Below are 16006 nucleotides of genomic sequence, written 5' to 3'. Positions count from 1 at the left end.
TGTAGACCCAACTACTTGGGAGGCTGAGGCAGGAGAATCGCTTGAACCTGGGAGGCGGAGGTTGCAGTGAGCCAAGATTGCGGCACTGCACTCCAGCCTGGAGGACAGAGTGAGACTCCATCTCCCAAAAAAGCAATTTAAAAAAAGATAAAATACCTTTCTACTTTGTCATACCGAATGTGTTAGATTTTTGCATCCTGGTCTCAAGATGGCTACCCCATGTACATCTATTCCTTTGATCGGGAAAGAAAAAGAAATGCCCATAAACTAGTTGTTTATATCAACTTATATCACATGGCCACCCTTAGTAGAAGAGAGACTGAGAAAATGAGTGTACAACTTTTGTAATCTCTCTAGGAACTGCACTAGGGAGAAGAGGTTGAAAATGGATGTGGGATAATGCATGGTGGCAGCCTCTATTGATGAGCTCACCCAAATTTCAGAAACCATGTACTCTTGTTTGATCCTCGCCACAACTCTCTGACAAAGAAAGAGATAAGCAGTCTGATGTAGATTGAGGGACAGGTGTTCTGACTTTGCTATTATTATTTTTCTTTATTCCCATTTTTAAGGCTCATATCACAATTCTCCTTGAAATTGGGCCACTCCACTATATTCCTAAACAAACTTTTATTTTCCTCATCATTAATTTAGTAGGTATGTGTGTCCATTTAGATCCTCTGATAAAGAGATGGTTAGATAGAGTTAGGAGTACAAGTGGTTCATTGGGAGATAATGCGTATGAGATATAATAAGATATGAAGCAGTATTGGAGAGGAAGAACCTCAGACTATGAAACAGATCTTTCAAAGTTTTGGCAAACCCATGAGGAGTTTTTGAGAAAAGATTGTCATTAGGCAATTTTTGCATTAGGCAAGAAAAACCACCTCCTAGTATCTTCACCAGGATCAGTCATGCACTGGGAGATGCCCGGGAACGGTATGAATTTGATGCAAATGCTGCAATGGATCCCAAATTTTCTACAGATAGAAGCTATGTGATAACTGTTCCTATCACAGATGAATGGCAAGGTCTTTCTTGAAGGAACATCTGGCTGGTGCACCTCTATTGCTGCCACTAAATGATTTTCTGTCATGTTAATGATCAAATTGTCCACAAGCTCTTCTTTTTTTTTTTTTTTTTTTTTGAGACGGAGTCTCGCTCTGTCACCCAGGCTGGAGTGCAGTGGCTTGATCTCAGCTCACTGCAAGCTCCGCCTCCCGGGTTCCCGCCATTCTCCTGCCTCAGCCTCCCGAGTAGCTGGGACTACAGGCGCCTGACACCACGCCCGGCTAATTTTTTTATATTTTTAGTAGAGATGGGGTTTCACTGTGTTAGCCAGGATGGTCTCGATCTCCTGAGGCCCGTCTCGGCCTCCCAAAGTGCTGGGATTACAGGCATGAGCCACTGCGCCTGGCCTCACAAGCTCTTCTTGAGTTTCTACAATGTATAAACTGATCTGCTGGGCTCTTTGATGTTTGAAAGAAGTGTGAGACACTTCCTAATGTGTTAGCTGTCTTCTATTTTTGCCCACTTCTCTACCTTGCTCTATGCTCCTGGAGCCTGATCTATATGGAATGTAGCACAGGGCTTCAGTACCTTTTGACTTTCATTTGGATAAGACTACTGAGGAGCCTTGACAATAGGTTGAAAAGAGAAGAATAAAAAAGAAATTTTCCCCTGAACTTCTCCTTTTGAGGTCACCTTAGGTCGGCTATGTCCCTTTCCCAAAGGTCACTCTTCCTCTCAAGACTCTTCTGCATAATTTTCTCTCCTTCTAAGTTCCAATAACCTCTTTCTCTTTATCACCTCATCCCTTCAGACACAGGAGTAGAAACAGCTACAACTGCCTTTAACAGTGCAGGCAGGTTTCTGTTCTGCCCCTGGTTGTTTCCCTATACCCTGCCCAAACCTTTGTTATCAGATCCTTTGTAAGTCAATACTCCTCAAATTATCTTAATTGAAGTGTGCCATCTGTTTTCAGTTGGGACCCTGACTCATGCACTTGCTTTTTAATTTTTATATGCATATGCCATTTCCACCTAATTAGCTTTACAGAAGCAACTAGAAGCAGAACCTGCAACTTACACTGGATTCTTAATAAACAAACATCTTTTATACAACATAGTTTTTTCTGTGAATACTTGTTTATTTCTCCATTTATTCATTCAATTAAACAAAGATGTATTTAGGGCCTACTCTGTGCCATGTACTAGGTTAGATACTGTACACAGGCATACTGGTCAGTCCTCAAAGAGAAGCCTAGAACATAGGCAGAGGGCTTAAAGTATAGTGAAACAACAAGAGGGCTGAGGTTGAAATATACCCAATGAACTATGAATGCCTAGAGGAGAATTTGATTATTTTTAACGTAGGAAGCCAGGAAAGGCTTTGCTAAAAAAGTGACACTTGAAATGAGTTTTGAGAGAGGTATTCACCGGGTTGACAGGGTAAAAATGTGTGATCACAGGCTCAGTTTTCACATGAGTAAAGAAAGGCATGAAGGGAAGACAAAGCCTTCAGAGGCTAAGTCCAAACTACACGCCATACTAAAGAGTTTGGAAGTTTGGATGTTACTCTATAGTAACATCCAAGTTATCGAAGGGCTATTTAGAGGAATGTGAAGGGCCAGATGCACATTTCAGAGAGATGGTCTGACAATATCCTGGAGGGTCATTGGAAAAAAGTGAGACTGATAGTAAGGTCAATTTAAGCAGCTATTATAATAGATCAAGTGAGAAGGGAAAAGACCTTGAATTAAAGTAGTAGGCAATGATGATGATGATAATAAGAGATAGATGGTGACTGATTTGAAGATGTTGTCAATCGAGTCATCAGGACAATAGGAAGGTACTAGTTCACGACGAAACTATAATTCCTGAATGGCATTTGTATGCTGCGAACAGCATAAGCTGATTTTCAATTGTCTATAATAGTCTGGAAATAAATACTCTGCCCTAATGGAGACTGAACAACAATGTGTTAGTGTGTATTATTGCTTTAAAATGGGAAGAATAAGTTATCTCTGCTTCAAATCTCCCATGTAGTTGGGTAGTGAAACAATTTTTCTTTTTTAAAAAATAACCTATGGGGAAAGAAACTTTGTGGAAATAATATGTAAATAGGCTATTGCTTTGTGACTTTGCCTATTTCTATTTTCTATCACACATGATTGCGAATTTTTCTCTAGCGAGGAATAGCCTTTTCTTTTTTATTATTGGTAGCTTGGATTTTTTTTTTCCTCTTCATTAAAACAAAGAATTATGTGGCCTGGGGAAAAGAAATGCAAAGCAATGGCACTTCCTGTGAAAAAAGACTGCGTTTAAAAGCCTCACATTTTAAATAACATTGTGTGGTAAGTTTTGATATCTACTTGAAGAGATTTTTTTTTCTGCTGATAACTTATTCATGCAGTTCCTCTGATGTTAATGATAATCATTGTGTACTTTTCAAAAAGAGAATAAAATTTGCCCTAGAAATATATTGAATTCAGTCCTTCAGAAATTCTATCATGGAAAATAGTCGTTGTGCCCCTTGTTTCCTGGTTTTTGTTGTTTTTGTCATCAAAATAAACATTCACAAGAAGCAAGTATTTTAATGTAAGAAATAAAGGTGAATCCCCAAATAGACAAAAAAGCAATTTACAAAAAAATATATATACATGAATATGAAAAGATTTTCAACTTAAGAGATGATAGCATAAATGAAAATTAAATCAATAATAAAATTAGGTTTCATCCATAAATTTTCCAATTATAACATATTAATACCCAGCTTTAACTAAAGTGGAATGAATTAAGTTGCCTCATATGTGGCTGATACAAATCAGTATAAGTTGTCACCAATTTACTGGAGGGCAAAACGGAAATCTGTATTAAGACACTTAAAAATATTTTCTGATTTTAAGCTATCAATTTCACTTCTAAAAATGTATCCTAGGAAAATTAAGACAAATTTCCACTAGGATTTAGCCAAAGTGTAATATTTGCAGTGTTATTTACAGTAGCAAAACATTTATAGTGTGTGGAGGGGCAGGGGAGAAGACTAAATATTTGACAACAGAAATTTGGATAAATCTATTTATCTAAAATATATGATGATGTGACTGTGTGTGTATATATACATATATATATATATATATATATATATATATATGGAATCAGGCCTGGTCCCCACAGGAGACAGGAACACAAACACAGTATACTTGAAATAGGATAATTCAAGAAGGGTTTATTTATATGCAGGAACATAGGGTTAGTAGCAGCCAAGATACCATGACTACAGGCTTGAAAGCATGAGAGAGAGGACAGAGAATGTTGGTTATCTTAAGAGGAGCAGTAAATAACTTTTAGTTGAGAAAAATAGCCAGCCCAAGGCAAGCTTTCAGGGAAAGAACCAAGAAAGTAAATACCCTGTCTCACACCTGTCCTTTCTTTGCAGTCTTCTTCTAGAGCCAAAATCAACTTATTGTGGACAGAAGTTGAGGTAGTGGTGAATGAGAAAGGGTTGGATCTGGAAGGGAGTCAAGCAGAAGTCATCTCACTGCCATCTCATACAGCCCATTCTTTTTGATTTGCAGTATCCATTCTTGCATTTTATTGGGATGAAACCTTCATTTTCCCAACAGAGGAGTGCATGAAATCCCATCAACTACTGTATCATTGCAAGATGATAAAATCTCATCATACTGTCACATAAAATATAAAACATTAATCAATGCCAGAGTTCATATAATACAATATGGGAAAAGGGATTAATTTCACAAAATGTCGATATGTTAGACCCCATTTCTATAGCTGGTCATAAGGGCTAAGTTGATTAGTATAGTTACCTTCTACCACACATTACCTGTGCCTTTATCCTTTGATGGCATGCCAGATGGATGGTAATCTTTACTGGGGGATGGTCCAAACTTTAAAGAAGTGGAGTCTTTGATGTCTGGTTTACATTGCAATGATGCAGATTTTCATGAATCAGGGCTATTGAGTGCAAGAGAGAGTTACGATGTATTCTAGGAAATGCCCTAGCTCTCAAAATCGGCCTTTTTGCCTTTGTTGTGTAGCAATAACCCAGTTTCCCCCTGATAATCAGAATAAATCACCTTCTCAGTATAGTGACCCCCTTCTATGTTTGTTGTTTCAATGGCATGATAAGTCCCAAATGGCAGGGACCTCACTCAGCTTTCACTAATGGGGTCGTAACTGTGTTCTTTGTTGAAAGGATTTCTCTGTTGGTCACTAGGGCATCTAAATTCAGTGAATGGAGCAAAAATACTTTCAGTGAGTATAACAGAGGGGCCATTCCTGTTTATACTCCTTAATGTCTAGACTTACACAATTATGGTAAAGAAAGCACCATATATTGAGAGTTGCAAGGCATTCTTTCCAGCTGGCACTGTAACTGAACCTTCACCAGTGTACTACACTTTACATAAAGCCAGATGCTTCTTGGTGAAAACACTTAATAAGGCCAGTGAACTCTGGGAGCATTGGAAGATATTATTGTCCTTCCTTTACAGTATGTAGGAGATATATGCAATGCTGTGTGGATACCACAGCAATAGATAAAGCATTCTTTAGGTACAAAATGGTGGTGCTGGCCATGTGGTGGGCTTGGAGGCCAAATTTATAATCCTAATATGTGTTTATCACTGTGAGAATAAGACATTTTCATTCCCATGAGGGCAGTAATCCAAAGTAATCAATCTGCCGCTCAGTATATAGCTTCTGTCTTTGACAATATGATACTTTGTAAATGGGTGTTTTAAAAAATAGACTTTTAATATTAGAATAATTTTAGACTTACAGAAAAGTTGCGAAGATAATACAAAGAGTACCCATTATAACCCACACCACTTTCTCTTATTATTAACATCACAAATTACTATGGTATATTTTGTCTAAATTAATGAACCAATATTGACACAGTATTATTAAAGTTCATACTTAATTCAGATTTCCTCAGTTTTTAGCTATTGTCCATTTTCTGTTCCAAGATACCATCCAGGGCCCCATTACATGAATTGTCATGTTTCTTTAGGGTTCTCTCTGTGACAGCTTCTCAGACTTTCTCTGATCACCCTAACAGTTTTGAAGAGTGCTGGCCTGGTATTTTTTTAAGTATTCCTAAATTGGAATTTGTCTGATATTTTTTGCATGACTAGACTAGGGTTGTAGGTTGTGGGGTTGTGGAGTTTTAAGAGGAAGGCCAAAAGGTAAAATGCTATTTTTATCACATCATATCCAAGAGTATGCTGTCAACATATATATATAGTATGTATATATGCTATCAACATCACTGTTGAGGTTGAACTGAATCACCTGGCTGAGGTAGTGTTTGCCAGTTTTCTCCACTGTAAACTACTTATTTGTTTTCCTCCTTTTCATACTATAGTGCTTGGAAGAAAGTCACTATTCAGCCCATACTTATTCAACAGGGAGTTATGCTCTACCTTCTTGAGAGCAGAGTATCTGCATAAATTATTTGGAATTCTTCTTCATGGGAGATTTATCTGTTCACTCATATTTATTCATTTATTTATATCAGTATTTACTCATTAATATTTATTATATACTTTGAGTTATAATCTAATACTATTTTATATATTTTGTTGCTTAAATTGTTCCAGATTTTGCTACTGGAAGTTCTTTCAGTTGACTCCTGTGTCCCTTAGACATAATCCATCAATGTGAAGGGTTTGTTTGTTTGTTTTAAGTTATTTCGTTACTTTCTAGCACATAAAGTGAACCAGTTCATTTTATATAATTTCCTGCCTCAGTCCTAGAATCATCAATTACTTCAAAGATCTCTGGTTCCTTTTACTGGAGAATGTTTATAGAAAGCCAAATCTGGGTACCATGTGTGCTCATTGCTATTGAGGGTAGTTTTGCTTCAGGACCCTAATGTTGACAGAGCAAGGAAATTTATGTTTATATACTAACCTGTGAGTGTATACAAATCTTCAATATTTTTATAAGTAGCAATTTGTATTTATAGTAAGCTACGCGTGAGTTCATATTGATGTCTCTAACTCTAATCCTTTACCACATGGATCATTCTGGACTCCTTCCCTTGCATATGTGTAACCTACCACTTCAACAGTGAGAAACATGGCTCCCACCATTTACCATATACACATAAGTCCAGTATACATATTGCTATGATTTGAATGTGTGTGTTCCCCCCAAATCCATATGTTGCAACCTAAGACCCAAGGTGATAGTATTAAAAGGAAGAACCTTTAGGAGGTGATTAGGCCATGAAGACTCCACCCTCATGGATGGAATCAGCACTCTTATAAAAGGGCTTGAGGCTGTAAGTTTGGTCCCTTTTGCCCTTCTACCTTCTGCCACATAAGCATGCAGTAAAGTCTTCACTAGAAACCATATCTGTGAACAGCTTGATCTTGAAATTCCCAGCCCCCAAAACTGTGAGAAAATAAACCTCTGTTTTGTATAAATGACTCTACCCATTCTCAGGTATTTTGTTACAGCAGCACAAATGGGCTAAGATAGAAAATGGTACTGAGAAGAGGGAATGTTGCTAGAATACCTAAAAGTGTTGCTAAAACAAATACCTAAAAATATGCAAGTGGCTTTGGAACTGGGTAATGGGTAGAGGTTGGGAGAATTTTGAAGTTCATGCTAAAAAAAAAAAAAAAGCCTAGATTACCATGAATGGAACATTAACCGCAATTCTCGTGAAGGCTCAGAAGTAGAGAGCTGTACAGACAGCCTAAATCTTAGAGCTATCTAAGTGATCATGAATAGCACATTGGTAGGAATATGGATGGTAAAGGCTAAGCTGATGAGGTTTTAGATGAAAATGAGGAACAAGATATTGGAAACTGAAAGACCATCCTTGTTACAAAGTGGCAATGATCTTGGCTGAATTTTCTTTAATGCCCTAATACTTTGTGAAAGGCAGAACTTGTGAACAATGAACTAGACTATTTGGTGCAAGAAACATCTAAGCAAAGAGTTCATAGTGTTGCATGGCTTCTCTCGATTGCTTATAGTAAAATGCAAGAATAAAGAAATGATTTAAAGATAGAATTTATAATTAAAAGAAAACCAGGTAAATATTTAGAAAATTTCCAACCGGGCCAAATTATGAAGAATAAAAAAGCATGTTTAGAAGAGAATATCAAGGATGTGACTAATTGACTATTTGATACGGAGATTAGTATGGATAGAAGGAAGCCAGATGCTATTCATCAGGACAATGGAAGAATGAACCCAAAGGCATTTCTGAGATTTTTGTGGCTTCCCCACTTACTACAGTTACAGAATGCCAGGGCCTCTAGAGCAGAACAGTTCCAAAAGAGGGGCTCAGAGCTCCCATGGAAACTTGAGAGACTTGTTGCCCTGGGCTGCCTCAAGTCTCTGCTTCTCACATTCTGATGCAGCACTCTTTGGCCACCCCAGCTGTAGCTCAAGTGGGTTCAGGTGCAGCTCAGACCATCACTCCAAAAGGTACAGACTATAAACCTCGATGGCATCCAAATAGTGCTAATTCTGCAAGTGCACAGAGTACATGGGCTGTGGAGGTATGGCTACCTCCACCTAGATTTCAAAGGATGCTTCTGGGAATCTCGAAGCCCAGGCAGTGGATTGCTATAGGGGCAGGGCTGCCACAGAGAGCTGCCATTAGAACAATGCTTTGTGGAGCTAAGAGATCAGAACCACAGTTGAGAGTCCCAACTAGGGCAATGCTTAGCAGATCCATAGAGGTGGGGCTGCCCCTGAGCATGCAGACATCTAGAGCCATCAGTGTGCTGAAGCTTCAGCCTAGGAGAGCTATAGTTACCTGCTCCAAACTATGAGAACTGTGGCATGGGCTGTATCCAGCAAAGCCTCCCAGGGAAGCTTGGAAACTGAACCCCCACTCCAGTGTTTCCAGAATGTGGGCAAGGAGTCAAGATTATTTTTAAGCTTCAAAATTTAATGTCATTTGCTCTGTTGGGTTTAGATCTTACTTAGAATCTGTTATTCTTGTGTTCTTGCCTATTTTTCCCTTTTGGATTAGAAATGTCTACCCTATGCCTGTCTGATTTTTGTATTTTGCAAACACATAGCTTGTTTGATTTCACAGGTTCGCAGCTGGAGATTAGTTTGCCTCAGAATGAATCATATCTTGAATCTCACCAATATCTAATTTAGATGAGACTTACACTTTAAAGTTGGTGCTGGAATGAATTAAGATTCTTGGGGCTATTGTGATGGAATGAATGTATTTTGAATGTATGTTAGGAGGATGTGAATTTTGGGGGGAACAGGGGTGAAATGTTATGGTTTGAATGTATGTGTCCTCTCAAAATGCACATATTGAAACCTAAGACTCATGTGATAGTATTATGAGGTGGGGTTTTTAGGAGGTAATTGAGCCATGAGGACTCCACCTTCATGGATGGGATTAGCACCCTTATAAAAGGTCTTGAGGTCATGAATTCAGCCTCTTTTGCCATTCTGCCTTTCTGCCATGTAAGGATGCAATAAGAAGGCCTTCACCAGACACCAAACCTGTCAGCACCTTGATCTTTGATTTTCCAGCCTCCAGAACTGTCAGAAAATAAATCTCTGTTCTTTATAATTTTTTTAGTCTCAGGTATTTTGTTATGGCAGCACAAATAAATTAAGATAGAAATATGGCAGTATAGAAACTATTAGCTCATATCCCCATGTGTAACAAGTTTATTAACTAGAACACAGTGCTTGTGTACTTTTTTTTCCTTTTGTCTTACAGAATCCACTCATTCCCAAAGTGTCTTAGGTCAGCACTTTTTCCTCCCACCCAGTTCAGTGAGGTTCTTTTATATATTTGCGATATAGTTAGATTCTGTATTTTATTCTGGGATTCCCTGGTCTCCTACATAATTTTATTAAATAATTTGTATATGTTACTCTTTGTGCTTTAAAGTTCTAAGTTTCTTGACAAATGCATAATGTCATACAGCCACTATTATAGTATCATACAAAATACTTTCACTACCCTGAAAATCCTCTATGTTCTACCCATTCCTATCTCCCTCTTCCTTACCCCATGAAACCACTAATATTTTTACTGTCTCCATAGTTTTTATTTTTCCAGGATGTCATATAATTTAAATTATGCAGTATTCTGATGGTTAATTTTATGTGTCAACTGGACTGAGCTAATGGATGTCCAAATAGCTGGTAAAATATTTCTAGATGTGTCTGTGTCTAGTAGAGCTTAACATTTCAGTTGGTAGACTGAGTAAAGAAGATTGCCATCACCAATGTGGGTAGGCATCATCTAATCTATTAAGAACCTGTTGGAACCGAACTGTCGATTCCCTCCTGGGCAGGGGTCGCCGCGAAGGATCACCGACACGAGATTCACAGCAGAGAGTTATTTATTACTAGCGCGCTAGGGTCCCAAGCTCTAAGTTGGCCCTGGGACCCCGACTGCTTGTTACAGGCTGTTTATATAGGCAAAACAAGTTCAAACACAGCTTAGGGCGCGAAATTCAAACAAAGCTTTAGGCGCGTGGTAATTGGGTCTGACTATGGCCTGAGCAAGGTGTCTTATGCTAATTGGTTAGAGCAGGACCTTATGAGGTTTTTTTTTCCTGGAGTTGTTGATTCCGGGAACTTCGAGGCAGGGTGGGACCCCCGGAATTGGCAGGGTGGGACCCCATGAGGTTGTTTCCCGGAATTGGCAGGGTGGGACCCTATCAGGGTGGGACCCTATTGAGGCAGGGTGGGACCCTATCCAGAGCCACCTGGTGTTAATTTTTTCTATATGAGGCCTAGTTTCAAACCCAAACAGAACAAAGAGCAAAGGAAGAGTGAGTTTGCTGCCTCTTCTTGAACCGGAACATCCATTGTCTTTTTTCTCCCTCTGTGGGAAATTGGAACTCCTGATTCTCAGTTCTTCAAACTCCAAGACTTAAACCAGTGCTACTCCCTGCAGCCCCAACTCAGACTGTGAGTTACATCACTGGCTCCCTAAATTCTCAGGCCTTCTAACTGAAACTGAATTTCACCACTGGGTTTTCTGGTTCTCCAGCTTGCAGATGTCAGTTCATGGGAATTCTTGGCCTCCATAACCACATGAGCTAACTTGCTAATTCCCACAATAATCTCTCTCTCTCTCTCTCTCTCTCTCTCTCCCTCGCCTCCTTCTCCCTCTCTCTTTCTCCCTCCCACCCCCCCCCCCAGTTGGTTCTGTTTCTCTGAAGAATCCTGGCTAATACAAATTTGGGTACTGACAGTGATTTTAGAGGAAGATAATTTTAAAGATGAGTTTTCTGAATTGATTCTGGGGTTTCTGGAATTGACTCTCTAATCTGACTAGATTTAAAGATGCTTATGAGTCTTTTTCCAGTAGTAAAAAGATCACTGATAGTTCATGGCATGACTTGTTTATAAAGATATACAAAATATCTGTATTAGATACTCCTAGTTAACCACTTATGTAAAGCAAGGTGTTAAATGACTCTGTGTATTATAGTCTTGAACATATTTGGAAAAATAAGGAATATAATGGTATTGGTTGGTGCACCTAATGTTGTTAGACAAAGTGGTGAAATAAAAGAATGAACTCAGGGATTAAAATTCCCACCTCAAGCACTACATAAATTACTTAAGAGCTTCTAGGTATGCCCCAAGGGAGAACCTGATCTCCTGTAGCTGCAGGGCTGAAATTGCTGGAAATAAAATGCAGGACTTCTTCCTGAGATTGGCTGAATTACAATGCAAATTTAACTCCCGTCTAGCAGGATATCTACTGTTAAAGTGAGGGCATTGATTGGTAAAGAATGGGATCCTGTAAGTTGGGATGAGGATGTGTGAGAAGACCCTGGTAAAGCTAAGGACTTTGAGCCCCTAAATTCTGATGAGGCTTCTTTGCCAGTAGAAGAGCTTTCTCCAGATTCAATGGAAGCAGCCTCCCAATCCCCAGTGGAATTGTCTTCCCAATTCACAGTAGTGTTGGCCTTTTCATCTCTGTCTCAGTAGATTAACCCTTCATTGCCTTAGGAAATTTTAATGGCCTCCACTGAGGCAGTTCCCATGCAAGACAATTCAGATTCTCTTCATGACTTACCTCCATCACCCCTCTTTGTGTTTAGACCTATAACTAGATTCAAGTTACAGAAGACTTTTAAGGTCAAAGTGTGACCCATGAGGAGATGCACTGTATTCCAAAACAACTTCTTGATTTCTCTAATTTATACAAGTAGAAATCCAGGGAATATGTGTGGGAAAGGATATTCAGGATATAGGATAGTGCTGGAAGGAACATAATGTTAGATCAGGCTGAATTTATTGATATGGGCTCTATAATCAGGAATTCTGCATTTAATGTTACAGATTGGGGAGTTAGAAAGGACTTTAATTATTTGGTTAGTTGGCTAAACCAAAAGATGGCTCACCACAAGTGAATTAGAAATGCCCAATCTTGGCCGGGTGCAGTGGCTCACGCCTGTAATCTCAGCACTTTGGGAGGCCAAGGCAAGTGAATCACCTGAGGTCAGGAGTTCGAGACTAGCTTGACCAACATGGAGAAACCCCGTTCTCTACTAAAAATAGACACAAAAAATTAACAGGGCATGGTGGCACATGCCTGTAATCCCAGCTACTCAGCAGGTTGAGGCAGGAGAATCGCTTGAACCCGGGAGGCGGAGGTTGCGATGAGCCGAGGTCGTGCCATTGCACTCCAGCCTGGGCAACAAGAGCGAAACTCTGTCTCAAAAAAAAAAAAAAAAAAAAAACAAAAAAAACCAATTTTTCTTGGTTAATGCAGAGAAAGGAATACAAAGGCTGGTGATGCTGGATTATTAGAGTGGATTTTTTATTTGAGACTTATCTCAGAAGAGTCCAGGCAGCATACCTTTCACTAATACATTGAGGACTAAATTTGTAAGAGGAGCTCCAGCATTCTTGAAGAGCTCCATGATCACTCTTCTGTGTAGGCCAGAACTTACAGTGGGAACCACAGTCACTAAAACCTAAATGAAATAGGAGTAATTGGATGTGAGACTGGCAAAGCCGAGAGGCAGAACTTAATCACCAAAGGCAAGTTGAAGTTAGTTACTATAATGAACAGCAATATTAAGTTGAATATACAAGTCTACAATCCAGTGAATAAATTGAGGTTGAAGATAGGCTTTTAAAAAATGTAAGTATATATATATGATATTTGTATTAGTGTTCTCCAGATAAACAGAACTAATAGGATACACACACACACACACACACACACACACACACACACACACACACACATATGATTTGTTATAAGGAATTGTCTCACATACAATTACAGAGGTTGAGAATTCCCATGATATGCCATCTGCAAGCTGGAGACCCAGGGAAGTTAGTGGTATAATTCAGACCAAGTATAAAGGCCTGAGAACCAGGGGAGCCAATGATGTAAATCCCAATCTGAACGTAGATGAGACGTACCAGCTGAAGCAGTAAAGCAAAAGGGCAGGGGCAATTTGTTTCTTTCTCCACCTTTATTCTGACCTTCAATGAACTGGGTGATGCCTACACACATTCGGGAGAACCATCTACTTAGTTCACCAGCTCAAATGTTAATCTTATTTAGAAACATTCTCATAGACATATCTAGAAATAATGTTTAACCTGATGTCTGGGCATCCGCAATCCACTCAAGTTGATGTATAAAACTATCACAATATCTAAAGCAATGGGACAAATCAGATCACCTAAGGAATGAGAGCAGATGGAGGAAAATAACGACAAGAAGATAGAGCTCTGGTACACTTCAATGTTTGGAGGTTTGATAAATGAGGAAGAGCCAAAGGATAGAAAAGGAGGAAGCAGTGAGGCTAAAAAAAAAATTTAAGAATAGTGTTCTGAAAGCTAAATGAACAAAGGTGTTTCAAGGAGGAAGGAGTCATCAATATTGTAAATGCCGCTGATGAATTAAACAGATGAGGACTAATAATTGACTATTGGATTTGGCAACATGGAGATCATTTGTGACTTTGCCAAGAGTGGTTTCAGTGGATGAATATGTAGTATATATTTAATCAGAAAAGAAAGCAATACTTCAGTGTCACCTTATGGAACCTATTTTAGTGTTGTGTGCTGACAAAAGCACAGGGTTAATAATTAAATAACTTGCTTCCAGTCAGGGCTATGGCAGCAATGGGACAAACAGAAGGAAAATCATTTCATCTTCTATGGTCTTGGTTTCTGTATTTATAAAATTAGGAGGACATATGGTTTTAACATGATGGAGAAAAGTAATTTCCACACTCTTCTTTTGAAAACCATCTCTAAACACAAGGATGAAACAAAAGAGAAACACAAATTTCACCTTCAATAAAACTAGAAGAACTTTTTAACCTCAATCCACAATACAGACGGAAAAAGGATGGAGAAATGGTAAATAATTTAGCAAACTGGTGACATATAGCCAGTTCACCTTGAATTGCTCTGAACAGGCTAGAAATTGGAGGCACTAGACAGCACTGCCAGTAGGAGTCAGGCAGGGGAATATCAGCAGGAATGGTGAGTTTTTTTATGTCATCACTCCTGCCCTTCCCCACTCCCACAAAGGACAGGCGATATATTTTCTGGGTTATTTGAACCAAGGAGATTCTGGAATTGGCTATCCCAGAATCTGGAATTTGCTAACATATAAGGGAGAACAGGAGTGAAATGCCGGAGCATAAAAGGGTACTGAGTGAGAGTCGTATAGTAAAGGTAAAACTCCAATCACCTACTTTTACTCAACACCACAACAAAGGCAGGCAGCCTCAGATACCACAGGCAGGTGATTGGAAGATTATTTGCTGATAAGACTAAGCTTCTCTAGAGAGAAGATCCATAAATACTGACATTTTGGGGTTTTCAGTGAAAAATCTGTCTGGCCATTTGATTATTTAATTGTGAAGTCCATTCATGAACAAGGCCCACTTATGGTCAAAGAGCTTCCAATCAACTCACTGTTACTTCAGTTTTAAATATGAATGGCCCACCAATGACTATCAGATGTTTGCGGGTAGCCATCAACATGAAAAAGGACAAAAGCAGAGAGAAAATGTGGAGAGCAGAGGAATTAAATTTTTATCAGAGATTAAGAATGAATTCTCAGAAATTATAAATATGATTAAAAATAAGAAATTTAATTTAAAAATTGGAACTTTCAGTCATGGAAATTTCCTAGAAATTGGAACCAAAAGGCAAAAAGATTTACAATTAGAAGGTCCCCTCTCCCCCGTCCCCACGCCAAGATGAGTGACTAGGGGCATCAGATGCCAGTTTTCCTCAGAAAGAAGATCAAAGTTAATGGTGAATGGACATGTTCTGAATGGAAAACTGAGGGAAGAGAGCCTGTCGAAGTGACCATGGAAAGAAGCTAGAATACAGAAAAGGAAAGCAGCAAGAGTCTGGCGGAGGTGGACCCTCAAGGAACTCTGAGTCCCATGGAAAGAGTAGGTGCATGTTCTTATCTGCTCCCCTCATCCCTGTGGCAATCTGCTGACTGTCAAACAGTCGGGGAGCCCCTGTGTCCTTGTGACCCAGGGCAATACTAGTGGTGGCAACTTCCCATGGACAGAGAACTAGGTGGCCAGCTCATGCAGGTGTGCCCACACTCCTCTCAGACTGGAACTGAGATGGTGGGCAGCATGGTTGTGCATCTGTCATGGGTCACTGTTTTGCCTGATGAATTCTCTGCTCTTAAGTCACCACACCACCAGATTCCCTGCAAATGTACCCCACAATGCACTCTGACTTTGGCAAGTACAGGGGACTAGCAGATCCCCAGGGAGCTGCAGGGCCTCTGGAGATCTAACCCTCAATTCAGGTTGCCCCTAAGGTAGAAGGAGGGCAGCCTGCTGAAGGCCCCCTTGGGCCAAATAAATGTGAGCGTGTATTTTAAATGCTTGTCCCCTGGTGCCATAAAGAAATAACACTTGAACATAAATTTAATTCCCTCAGCAAGGCCGTTTTTATACTTTCTGCAGAAAGGGTACGCTCGCCAGCAGTTTTGCCATGAGAGTACA

Source organism: Macaca mulatta, chromosome X, assembly GCF_049350105.2.
Source record: "Macaca mulatta isolate MMU2019108-1 chromosome X, T2T-MMU8v2.0, whole genome shotgun sequence".
Classification (NCBI taxonomy): domain Eukaryota; kingdom Metazoa; phylum Chordata; class Mammalia; order Primates; family Cercopithecidae; genus Macaca; species Macaca mulatta.
Note: the sequence above shows the minus strand (reverse complement) of the source record.